The sequence below is a fragment of the Podarcis cretensis genome (assembly GCF_951804945.1).
Source record: "Podarcis cretensis genome assembly, chromosome: 5".
In the NCBI taxonomy this organism is placed as follows: Eukaryota; Metazoa; Chordata; class Lepidosauria; order Squamata; family Lacertidae; genus Podarcis; species Podarcis cretensis.
In genome coordinates, this window is record NC_137174.1 from 25,055,185 (window position 1) to 25,068,137 (window position 12,953).

The 12,953-nt window shown below is 41.9% G+C and overlaps 1 protein-coding gene and 1 long non-coding RNA gene across 7 annotated transcripts in view; one reads left to right on the plus strand and one right to left on the minus strand.

Moving 5' to 3' along the window:
• GRID1 (glutamate ionotropic receptor delta type subunit 1) overlaps positions 1–12,953 on the plus strand; it is a 721,020-nt gene that overhangs the window by 495,153 nt on the left and 212,914 nt on the right. The gene's annotated exons all lie outside the window — the stretch shown is intronic.
• On the minus strand, positions 7,002–11,553 carry LOC307215947. The gene is made up of 3 exons (XR_013838776.1): positions 11,503–11,553; positions 9,179–9,342; positions 7,002–7,161 (listed from the first exon to the last, which is right to left on the minus strand). It is a non-coding gene; the product is annotated as an uncharacterized lncRNA (long non-coding RNA).

Consider the following 12,953-nt stretch of genomic DNA (forward strand, 5'->3'; position numbering starts at 1 on the left):
CCATATAACTGAAAACTTTTCCTCCCCATTTTTCCTTTTCATTTAATGTGCCGCTCACACTGTGATTGGGAAATCGCACAATTTTTACTCCTGTATGTTTCATTTAATTTGCCTTTTCAAAATGTTCTATCACTTAGAAAATGCTTGTCAGTGGAAATTACTGTTCAAGAAAGAAACCTACATGACTCCTTTATCACTTGATGAATCTGAAATAAGGGGCTGAAATCAGCTTGTGATAGGAGGCACCATTTGGGAGGAAGCTGAATAATCAGAACTCCAGCGCAATATGTGTACAACTTTCTCAATAATGTGTGATATTTATATTGTGTGTTACATCGCAAGCAGCCTCAGAGTGTTTGACAATCTGCAATTTAGGATGACAACCGTGGGAAGAGCTGGGTTTCATTACTGAGGAGGGGAGCTATGTAGCCAGAGTGGGAAGCGGAGGCAGAACATAACTGTTTTAAAAGCAAGTGCACATCCCAGTCCTTTTTAATATATTTTGTATGTTGTCATTGGAGCTAGAACTACAGGGGCAGACCCACTCCACCCCCCAGAACGCCTCAGCAGTTCTTTAAGAAATCCCTCCAAAATATAAAAGCCGCACTCACTTTCCTGTCCAACACACACTTTATTCTCCTGTCTGACGAGCTCTGAAAACATTTCTGGCGATCTGTTGTTCTCTGACTGGTTGAGTCTCTGCAACCAGTTATAATCCAGAAGTATAACTATTGCAAAGAGGTCTCTCCCAAGTGTCTCTAAGCAGAAAAACAACTGTGACTGATCAGGCTGGCTGAAATTGAGCCCTACATGGAAAGGCTCCTATTCCAGCTCCCAGTACGTTTCCGAGCACAATTCAAAGTGTTGGTGCTGACCTTTAAAGCCCTAAACGGCCTTGGTCCTGTATACCTGAAGGAGTGTCTCCACCCCCATCGTTCAGCTCGGAAACTGAGATCTAGTGCCGAGGGCCTTCTGGCAGTTCCCTCATTGTGAGAAGTGAAGTTACAGGGAACCAGGCAGAGGGCCTTCTCTGTAGTGGCACCCGCCCTGTGGAACACCCTCCCATCAGATGTGAAGGAAATAAGCAGCTACCCTATCTTTAAAAGACATCTGAAGGCAGCCCTGTTCAGGGAAATTTTTAATATTTAATACTGTACTGTTTTTAACACTTGATTGGGAGCCGCCCAGAGTGGTGGTGGTGGTGGGTGGTGGTGGTGGTGGTGGTGGTTGTTGTTGTTGTTGTTGTTATTATTATTATCTGTTGTTACGAGACCTTTCCAGCAATCTCAGGGATGGCTTTATAGGGCTGCCTTGAAGGGCCTGTTCAGTACATTTTCCTAAAGCATGCTTCCTCAAACTCAGCCCTCCAGGTGTTTTGAAACTACAATTCCCACCATGCCTGCCCACTGGTCCTGCTAGCTAGGGATCATGGGAGTTGTAGGCCAAAAACATCTGGAGGGCCGAGGTTGAGGAAGCCTGCCCTAAGGCCACACTCACACCTCAAAACACTGTGTGTAGCTAGCCAGGAGAAGGTTGTGGCTGCTTGTTTGTGTCCCACCCTGCCATGGGCCAGGAGTCAGCTTCGCCTGTTGAAAAGCAGCCTGAAGGGGGAGAAGGCAGAGTGACTCCACCTGCAACTTATCAGTTTTCAAGGACAAGGAGGAAAAGGCCTTGATGAGAACCAGCTGGCTCCAGCCTTCTTAAGCAGAGCTTCCAGCAGCTGCAAGATACTGGTAACAACACTTGTATTTCCTGGCCCTACCTTGCTGCTTCCTGATCGTTTTGATCCTTGACCCCCTGATCCCTGGATTCCCTGACCCCTGGAGCATTTGACCACATGGATTGCTGTTTGCCCGACCCTAGGAGTTGACCTAACTTCGGATGCTGACTCTGCCTCCAGGCAAGTACACCTCAGAGATTCTTCTGGCTGGCTGGCCTTCCACTCCACTGTTCTCTGCACATGGTTGCTCAGTAATGAGACTATGACCCCCCCCCCCTTCTCATTTGCTAAGAAAGCACATTGGTAGAGAGAGTGTACATTTTTCTACACTGTTTTTTTTCCTTGCTCACTTGCAATTATTTTTGTGAAAATGGGAGAAGGGTTGGGACAAAATGGAGGGTGGCTTCTGTGTACATTGCAACTTTCAACTCTTTCTATAGGAACTGTAGGTTTGTGTGTGTTTCTGGGTTTCAGAGAAATACAGAACTTTTGCATTCCTGTTATCAAATACAAACTGAGGCTTCTCATTGGTGAGACAGGGACAGGTTGAAAGGTGTGGGACAGAAAAGTTGCTTATGCTTGGGAGGGAGGAGGAGGTGTGCCCCAGTAGGCTAGCTTCCATGGTCCCACACTATGTGGCATGGCACTAATATGAGAAGGCTGGTACTCCCATTCTTATTCCTGTTAGAGAGGAAACAGGGTGGAGTGCTTCTTCCTGTGCCTTAATCCTCTTTAAGACTTTATAATAATGGTGCCAACATAAACTGCCTTGGCCCAGAATACATGAAGGAGCATCTCCACCCCCATTGTTCAGCCCGGACACTGAGGTCCAGCGTCGAGGGCCTTCTGGTGGTTCCCTCACTGCGAGAAGCCAAGTTACAGGGAACCAGGCAGAGGACCTTCTTGGTAGTGGCACCCCGCCCTGTGGAACGCCCTCCTATTAGATGTCAAGGAAATAAGCAACTATCTGACTTTTAGAAGGCATTTGAAGACAGCCCTGTTTAAGGATGTTTTTAATGTTTGATGTTTTATCGTGTTTTTAAAATTCTGTTGGGAGACACCCAGAGTGGCTGGGGAGGCCCGGCCAGATGGGTGGGGTATAAGTAAAAATCATTATTATTAATGATTATTATTAATTCATAGAACTGTACCCACTAGAGATGGGGCCCTTTTGCAACAGATGGCAAAACCAAAAACGATGAACAGGTGGAGGGGGAGATATGCATCCTGATAATCTTGCTGGTTTGGACAGAATGGACAAAAGCACTCTCCTCTCACCAACGCAACAATGGGACTCAACAGCACACACACACACACACACACACACACACACACACAAGCTCAACACAGCAGGCAAATTCCTGAAGATCTTTGATTGCTGGCAGAAGTTGCTTTGGCAGGCAGGGGGGGGGAGGTTATGCAACCCTGCTGCAACAGAATGTTCCAAATATTGACCCTTGTACTGTTTACATTATTGACTCCTGAACTGTGTGCATGAAAATTAGGGAACCTTTTTGCCCCTAAGGGCCATATGCAGTGGTTGGGGGCTGCATCCCAGCAGACACTGTATGCTGGGGGACATTCTCATTCTCACAGAGAGATATTGCTGGCTATGATGGAAGAGAAGATATGCTTCTTCCCATTGCTGTTTGGTAGGCTGTGGTACGTTCGGTTTAAATGCAGAGGAAGGCACGCGAGGATGGCTCCCCCCCTTCCTCTTTGCTACAGTTGTGCTAGATTAGCATTGAAACCCGAAAGCATCAGTAGCCAAGTCAACGCAGAGGAGTTGGGGCAGAGCAGGGGCAACACAATGGGGAAAGAGAAAGCGGAATCAATTAAATCGGAGGGAAACTGGCAATAGCGTTGGCAGCAAGATTCTGCAACAAATTCAGTAGTGGTGGTAACAATGGCAACAGGCAATTGGGAAGAGGAAGACAAATCAAGCATGGAATACTGGGGTGGAAGGAGGGGTTCTGTGCCTCTACTCTGTGACGCCTCATGGAGTGTATGAATTGGAGCTTAATGATGCTGAATTGTGTGAGTTGATTGCTGAATTGTGTGCACTGGTTCCAATGAACACAATGCGTGTGTAATGAAATTAAGGTTATTTCTGTGGTGATTAATTTCTGTGATGGTTCATTAGCACATGCAGACCATCACTTGAACATGTATGAATAGGTTGTAAGCCAACGCTTAGTATGATCTACTTGAGTGTGCCTTTGTGTCCATCACCCCTCCAAAAAAAAAGGTCTCTTTTTAAAGGAAAAATGTGTTATATATCCAGAGACTTTTAAGCAGAAGAATCTTATCTTTTGTAATGTCCACGCTTTGAGTATATACACTCACAATTGCAACAAGGGTAAGCATTATTTAAATAGGACTGCTGTTAAATTGTAATTTGCATGTCTGTTTGCATCGCTTTACCTCCATTTACGTTGTGAGGAGAGCTGAAAGAGAATTATGGTCTGTAGCCCATGGAGTAATTGTTCGTATGAGTATTACCTAACTTAGCATTCCTTCCCTGTTTTTGAATTTTCAAAAACTGTTTAGATTAAGCTATCAGAGCACAAAATATATACCATCTGAGCCTTCATGCTCTGCTAACTTCCAAAGTGACTGAATGGATTTTCTTCAAACTTTCCAAACAAAAATTTACCTGTGAGCAGCCTGAACTCAAGAAAGGTAAAATGAAGTAACTGTGTTCCTGCTGGTAGTCAAAATATCTAGGTAAAAGTGAAAAATAGAGGTCTCTTAAAGGTACATGTTTACTTTTAAGGCTTCTCTAATTCTTATGTTTTCCTCTTATAGGGAATAGTTACCTTTAACTTTTTTATGGGACGCCGGTGGCGCTGTGGGTTAAACCATAGAGCCTAGGACTTGCCGATCAGAAGGTTGGCAGTTCGAATCCCCACAATGGGGTGAGCTCCCATTGCTCGGTCTCTGCTCCTGCCAACCTAGCAGTTTGAAAGCACATCAAGTGCAAGAAAATAAATAGGTACCGCTCCAACGGAATGGTAAACGGCATTTCCATGCGCTGCTCTGGTTCGCCAGAAGCGGCTTAGTCATGCTGGCCACATGACCCGGAAGCTGTCTGCGGACAAACGCTGGCTCCCTCGGCAAATAAAGTGAGATGAGCGCCGCAACCCCAGAGTCGGCCATTACTGGACCTAATGGTCAGGGGTCCCATTACCTTTAACTTTTAGCTATAGAGAATGGGGGGGGGGGAAATAAGATAGCTTTTCCTTTTAATAACTTACAATTTTTAATAGCTATCCGTTATCTCACACTTTCCTTGGATTCTTGAGGCCTTGACTATATGAAAATACATTTGAAATGCTTTGCTTAATTGATTTGTCTGTTAAAATCAGATTATTAACTAAACAACATTTCACTCAGTGATAACACTTTTCAGTAGTAAATAGTCTCTTGCTGTTTGCCAAAGAAGCATTTGGATGTTAATGGTCTGAACATTTTGAAAAGTGCAATTTATTTTACATGTTTGATCACTTGACCTGCGTTCAGTCTTTAATTCGGCATCAGAAGTTAGTGAATTCTCTGTCGCCTTCCCCTACCTAAATTGTGAATGCTTTCATATTTCTTTTTTTTTAAAAAAAAAAATATTTATTCAGAGTTTAAAAGTTACAAAAAGAAAAAAGAACAATACAAAAAAGAATACAACAGCAACAGAAAAAATAAAATAAAAATACATTCACTTAAAAAAGAAAAAGAACAGATTAAACCTTTACATAACTTTCTTCCTTTACTTATTTCCTTGACCTCCTCACACCTCCCAATTTTGTATTCTAGTTCAAATCGTTATTTCAGCAAATCCTTCCAACCTTATTTTCATTTAAGTAATTTAATTTAATATATTATAATTTAACGTTCTCTCTTTCGTCAATTTCATCAACTCATTTTTACTTAATCCTTTATATTATTTCTACCAAAACCACCTAATTTTCTTTTTCCAACATCTTTCTAACAGTCCTTAATTTTACAATATTTTTGAAGATATACTTTAATTTTTTTCCAATCTTCTTCCACCGACTCTTCTCCTTGGTCCCGGATTCTGCCAGTCATCTCAGCCAATTCCATATAGTCCATCACTTTCGTCTGCCATTCTTCTCGGGTGGGTAATTCTTGTGTCTTCCAATACTTTGCGATGAGTATTCTTGCAGCTGTTGTAGCATACATAAAAAAAGTTCTATCCTCCCTTCGCACCAATTGGCCGACCATGCCCAGGAGAAAGGCCTCTGGTTTCTTCTGGAAGGTATATTTAAATACCTTTTTCATTTCATTATAAATCGTCTCCCAGAAGGCCTTAATCCTAGGGCATGTCCACCAAAGGTGAAAGAATGTGCCCTCAATCTCTTTACATTTCCAACATTTATTATCGGGCAAAGGGTAAATTTTTGCCAGCTTGACTGGGGTTAGGTACCACCTGTAAATCATTTTCATTATATTCTCTCTTAAGGCATTACAAGCCGTAAACTTAATACCTGTGGTCCATAACTTTTCCCAGTCAGCCATCATAATGTTATGTCCAAAATCTTGTGCCCATTTAATCATAACAGATTTAACCGTTTCAGCTTGTGTATTCCATTTCAACAGCAAGTTATACATTCTTGATAGATTCTTAGTTTTAGGATCTAACAATTCTGTTTCCAATTTTGATTTTTCCACCTGAAAACCAATTTTCTTATCCAAGTTGTAAACCTCCCTTATTTGATAATAGTGAAGCCAGTCTCGTACTTTAGTTTTTAAACTGTCAAAGCTCTGCAGCTTTAATCTATCTCCATCCTGTTCCAAAATTTCCCAATATTTTGGCCAATTTGTCTCCATATTAAGTTTTTTCAGAGCCTTAGCCTCCATAGGTGACAACCACCTTGGTGTTTTACTTTCAAGCAAGTCCTTATATCTCATCCAAACATTAAACAAAGCTTTCCTGACAATATGGTTTTTAAAGGCTTTGTGTGCTTTGACCTTATCATACCACAGATTTGCATGCCATCCAAAAACATTATCAAAACCTTCTAAGTCCAAAATGTCTGTGTTTTCAAGAAGCAGCCAATCTTTCAGCCAACAAAATGTGGCTGATTCATAATAAAGTTTAAAGTCTGGCAGGGCAAATCCACCTCTTTCTTTAGCGTCGGTTAAAATCTTAAATTTAATTCAAGGTTTCTTGCCCTGCCAGACAAATCTAGAGATATCTCTATGCCATTTCTTGAAACAGTCCCTCTTGACCAAAATTTGCAGTGTTTGAAACAAATACTGTTGAATGCATTCATATTTCTGGGTTGAAGCTACCCTTTGCCTTCTGCAGGTGGAAAGGGTTCTTCCATCCGTTGAAGACTTTTGATCTGGCAGAGATATCTTGCTGGCAGAGAGGGAAAGAGGTGTTTTTGGCTGAATTCCCATTCTCTTTTCAGCTGGCAGTATATCTATAAAAGGGTGCCGGGGTTGAAAGGGAAGGAAGAAATTGGCAGAATAATCCTATTCAAGGGATGCTCTTACTTATGGGAGGAAAATCTGGATTCAATCCACAGTCCTGACCACCTTGCTCAGAATGTCTCACTCTGAGGTAGGCTCCCCCATGGCTGTTTTTGAGAGCAAAGCAAGGAGGCAGGGGAGGCAGAGAGACTACCACCATTAAATCACTTGTAAAATGTAAGTAAGTAGGAAATGGGGCTGGTGAGCTGGCAGCAGTGGGGGTGCAGGGGGGGCTGGCCGCACCGGGCGCAACATCTGGGGGTGGGGCGCTCGCACTCGCAGCTCTCTGCCCCTACCTGGCTCACTCAGGGTTAGGGGGTGCAAATTACTTGCCTTGCCCTGGGTGCTGACAACCCACGCTACGCCACTGGCTGGAAGAGGAGGCGACATCACTCAGCTCAGGCAACTTAATCACTTGTACCAGCCCTGTCAGTTCTACTTCTCAACCCTGGTTTTCTAGCTGAATTTCATTTCACCCCTTCTTTTTGGTCACTCGTGTGTTCTCTTGCTTCTGTTTTGCTTCTAGTGAATTTCAGAGGCTGAGGCAGATGGGGGCAGCTCTTTGGAAATGTTGGAGAAATTTGGAATTGACTGGATTTTCAAAAATTCACTCTGGCATTTTGAAATGTTGATTTTAACATCTGTTTCTTGGAGCTAGTCTTCCCTTGAGTTTAGAAGTTCTGCTTACCTATCAGTTCTATGTTTCTTTTAGAACCATAGAATTATATTGCTGGAAGGAAACTAGGAGATCATTTTTTTTCCAGAGCTGAAGAGCCATTACTGGGAATGTAAAAAATATAAAATCAAAATAGGGATTTGTTTGTTTGTTTATTAGTAAACTGCAGGAAGAATTATCTTGATATTTTCCTCTAAATTTGTTTTTATCTCTGTCCTACAGCCCTTACTTTTATCAATAGCTAATTTATTACACTGGTTTTACAGGGTTGTTCTCTTACGAGGTTAAGTTGATAAAAGGCAAACCCTTTGGCTCTTATGGTACCTTGTACTCCGACTAAAGCTGACATAAGTGGTCAGTGAATCACCTTTTAAATTTCAGGAATGATTGCCAGTTTTTAATTAACAGAGGAGCAATCAATATTGCCATTCATTTCAATTTACTTCATACCAATAGGGATGTCAGAAAGTGATCAGGTTGGGAATTATGTTTACAGTGTTTAATGGTGCGGTTCACTAGAAGTGCTAATTAACCGCCAAATGGTACTCACTGCCCTTTAGTAACAAGTCTTTTAACTTTCCTATTCAAAAGAAGTAATTGTGCCATTTCTCAGGACTGCTGCAATGTCTTACCAATAGACCAGCTCCATTAATCATACTAATGCAGAGTAAGTGATTTCAAGCTTATGTTTTAATCATTTTTCAGTTGGCTTATTGTATGTGCAACATGCCCTTCGTTCACTCCTTTGTGCATGCATATTATTGTACCCAGGTAGTAAGAGAAGAGAATTTAATCATTTTAGTATTGCCAGAACGTAGTCAACATATAACAAAGATATTATTTAAACATGCTTATTAGCTTATTAACAAGCTTTTAATATTCAATGTTTGTGTGTCTGAATACCAGTGGTCGGTGGCACTGCCCACCCAACAATGATGAACTGATGAGGACTAAGCTGCAGCTTCCCCAGTTTTAATTTCAACATTTTAAAAAGAAGCTAATTTGGTGGGCTAGAAATTAGACTTTACAGTTACAGTGGTACCTTGGTTTACGAAGTTAAGCCATTCCGGAAGTCTGTTCTTAAACCAAAGTGTTTTTAAACCAAGGCGTGCTTTTGCATAGCAGCAGGGGACTCAATTTACAAATGGAACACACTCGATGGGAAGCGAAACATGTTCTTATTCCAAGGCAAAGTTCACAAACCAAACCACCTACTTCTGGGTTTGCAGCGTTCTTAATCCAAGTTGTTCATAAACTAAGCTGTTCTTAAGCCAAGGTACTACTGTACTCACCTTTCTCAACACAATTTGACACCATTGCTTTCCCTAGCTGCTGTGTCAGTGTCATTTTCTCTCTCCAGCTGCTGCAACTTTCTCCTTACTGAATTAGTCAATGGGTGGTGATCTCAGTCAGTGAGGTATCATGCAACCGGCACTACATACCCAATCAAATTGGACTACACGGTAATGTCATTCAGGGAAAATAAGAGAGGTTGAAAGTGAACACTAATGAAAGCAAATCACACGTGCAACCCTAACCCATTAGGATGTCACAATGCCATGTAGCCAGATAATATCTCTGAGAACAAGTCAAAGGAAAGAATGCTAACAATGTAAAAAACAAAACACAAAAAACAAGAAAACATTTGTTTGTTTGTTTTTTTCCCCCAGAGTGTTGCCAAAAATCATTAAGAAGGGGGTGGGTGTTCTTACAACTGCCAAAAATGTTTGTGGAAAAATATGTGAGTAGTTTTAGCACACCACTAGCATTGACAATTCACAAACAATTTGTCTTCTAGTCAAGAAGCCATTTGCTGTTATCTTAATTCCAAACAATGTGCAAAGTTTATTAACCATCTGGGTTAATTCCATGTATCCCTGCTTTATTAACCATCTGGGTTAATGCAATGTATCCCTGCATTTTAATCTCAACACAATGGATTTTACTGAGATTAATCCTACGGGTGGATTTCTAGCCTTATTTTGCCTTTGATTAAAATGAAACAATTTAGCTCCCCCCCCCCTCAAGTTTTACCAAAATGGTTCAACAGTGCGTAAACAACACACTGTATGAACAATAAAGTCTATCATAAAATACACTATATTAATATATTAAGTTTACTCAATTAACCTAGTGTGAGGAGTTTGGTTTTTTTCAAATGGTGCACATCTACCATGAAGTAAAGAATAGAAACTTCGTTATTTGCGTGTTCAGACCCAGAAACCTCCCCCCTAAATAAATTCACACTTTATTCAAAGTTTAGGTTTGGTTTTTGGCAGAGTTTAGGCCACAACTTTATTGATTACAGAAAGTGACTGGTTGCATAGGCTCTGGTTCGACTAGCTCCCTGCCATGCAGGTAGTGCTGACCCAGGGCACCAGCATAGGTCAGCCAAGGGTGAACACCTGGATAAGTGGAAAGCCAGGAGCAGGGTATCTCCCCCACCCAAATGTCCCCCTGGACTAAGGCACGGGCACATCCCCCTCGCAGGGGTTGACCAAACCATCAAGTCCCTGGATTCCTTTAATGGAATACATAGGGATGGTGAGAGTGTTCTCCCATCCCTATCACCTGAACCAGAGCCTGTTCACAACCTTACAAGTTGTGACGATTTGCTACATGGCAGGCGAAACCCAAATGGCAACAGCCAATCAGCCAAGTGGGGGAAATTCCTGCCATGCCCCTGTCCCAACAACAGATGACACACGACGGCACAGCAAGGTCAAGTGCAACAAACCCTAAAAGCAGGGAGAGGTGGGCGGGTGTTCCGAATGCATATGCCGAAAGAGGAAGCTCTGGGTCACGTGAATGGACATAAATAGGTCCCTCAAACCATTTGAACTGTGTCCCATTGGCCAGATTATACCCAGCTTCGAGGGACCTACCAATCTGGTGTTGTGGCTTACCAATTGAACCCACCCACAACACAGGGTGCCTGTTGTCCAGGTCTCACCGCAATACGTGCCCTCTTTAAGGGAGGACCCAATTAACTAGCAAGACACCAGTTAAATGGATTGGGATATGTAAAGAAATATGTATAGAATTTGGCTGCTCAGTGACCCTGTTTGATTACAGGGAGCTAGTAATAGAATGTTACATGAAGAAATTTTAAACAGAATTATTTAGTACTTTCACACTGAAAGAGATAAAAATAACATAACATATGGCTGAGGTATGCACTAATGGACGTTTATAGCTTGTGGATTTGTATGCATGCTTAAGAAAATAGGATGCTTATATATATATATATATATATATATATATATATATATATATATTGTAGGCTGATAAATTGGCATCCATCTGTCTCGGGAGACAACGGAGGAGTGCGCCTTTGGGGGTGAAGTCGAAATGTTGGAAGGATGATAAAGTATAAAAAAGGAGCTGTGCTGTGATTCTATTTTATGTGCATTTATGTTATACATACTGCTGGGGTCCTGTCTGGTTAATCACATGTTTCATTCCATTTATTGATTTATCAACTAAATATTGCAGCTCTAGAGCCAGTGCCAGCTTTCCTTCTTTGCCTGCTTGACTCAGTTTTTCCTCCTCTTAGTCTTTCTGCCACCCTCCCAACCGTTCTTTGAGCGCTCTGTTCACTTCCAGAGGAACTTACCATAGGCCCCCAACATCACTCTCCCCTTGTTTGCAGTCTTGGGATGGATCAAAAAACAGGAGGGAAATAAGTCAGAAATTAGATTGTTTTAACAAAAGGAAAAAATATCTATGGAAAATCACATTTTTGAAATTTTCTGCTCTCTGACACCATCTGGTGTCACATGTTCATAGCGCAGCCAAATCACTGTTTCTTTACTAATGTAGCTGAGTCCTTACTCTGCTGTTGCCCATTCCTGTGTGGTCATGTTACTGAGGTAAAAAGCAGTGCCTTTGTGACATCATCAGTCATTGCACCAATCCACTTTCTTGCTTCAGGCCTTTTTGTTCTTTAACATAGTTGGTTACTAGGCATTCATGAAGGTGAGTTGAAGGTTGCAGGCTGGTGTGATAATTATTAGTTTCACAAGCAGGTGAAATTAGTTCAGTTCTCCCATGTAGTTACTTGTGATGCCCAGAACGCAACAATTACTTGTTCCAGGAAGACATATTTACTTTTCCCATTCCAGTGATGTGGTTTGAGAAGAGGACTGACTTGCTCACAGATGCATTTACTAACATCTGGAACCTTACTGCTAATACAGTATCAATACAGAACACCAACTTAAGTGACTGACAGTCCAAGGTTTGATAGTGGAGACTCTGTAGTCTCTATAGTATGGAAGGGGAATTAAATGTTGCCCCAGACACCCTGGGTGGCTTCCAGCAAATTAAAACATCAAAAACAGTAAACATGTTAAATTTCCCTATACAGAGCTGCCTTCAGATGTCTTCTAAAAGTCAGATAGTTGTTTATTTCCTTAACATCTGATGGGAGGGCGTTCCACTGGGTGGACGCCTTCTGCCCCATATCTCACACTATTCTGGTGGGTGCGCCTGTCCTCAGGGGCAGGTTTATTGTGTCTGCGGGGAAGGAGGATGCAGAAGGTAGGGTAGATAGACAAAAACAAAACAAAACAAAACAAAACAAATCCCTGCTTTGCATGGGCAAAAGTGCTCTGCTCCACCATTGGATACAACCTAACAAAGCTATACAATGGTATCTCAGGTTACAGATGCTTCAGGTTACAGACTCCGCTAACCCAGAAATAGTACCTCGGGCTAAGAACTTTACCTCAGGATGAGAATAGAAATTGCATGGCAGCAGCGGGAGGCCCCATTAGCTAAAGTGGTACCTCAGGTTAAGAACAGTTTCAGGTTAAGAATGGAGCTGCGGAACGAATTAAGTTCTTCACTCGAGGTACCACTGTACTAAAAGTGCATACAGAAATCTTATGTGTCGTACCCTAAAGGCAATATTAGAATACTTCACACCCCCTAAAAAAGACCTTAAAACTGAAGTCTACTTCATGAGGAGCTCATTACCAAATCTGAGGGGAACATTTGTAAAATAAAAAATAAAATCCTGCTAGATAGAAGTGACTTCAAGTAGGGCCAGTCTCACCCAGTTAT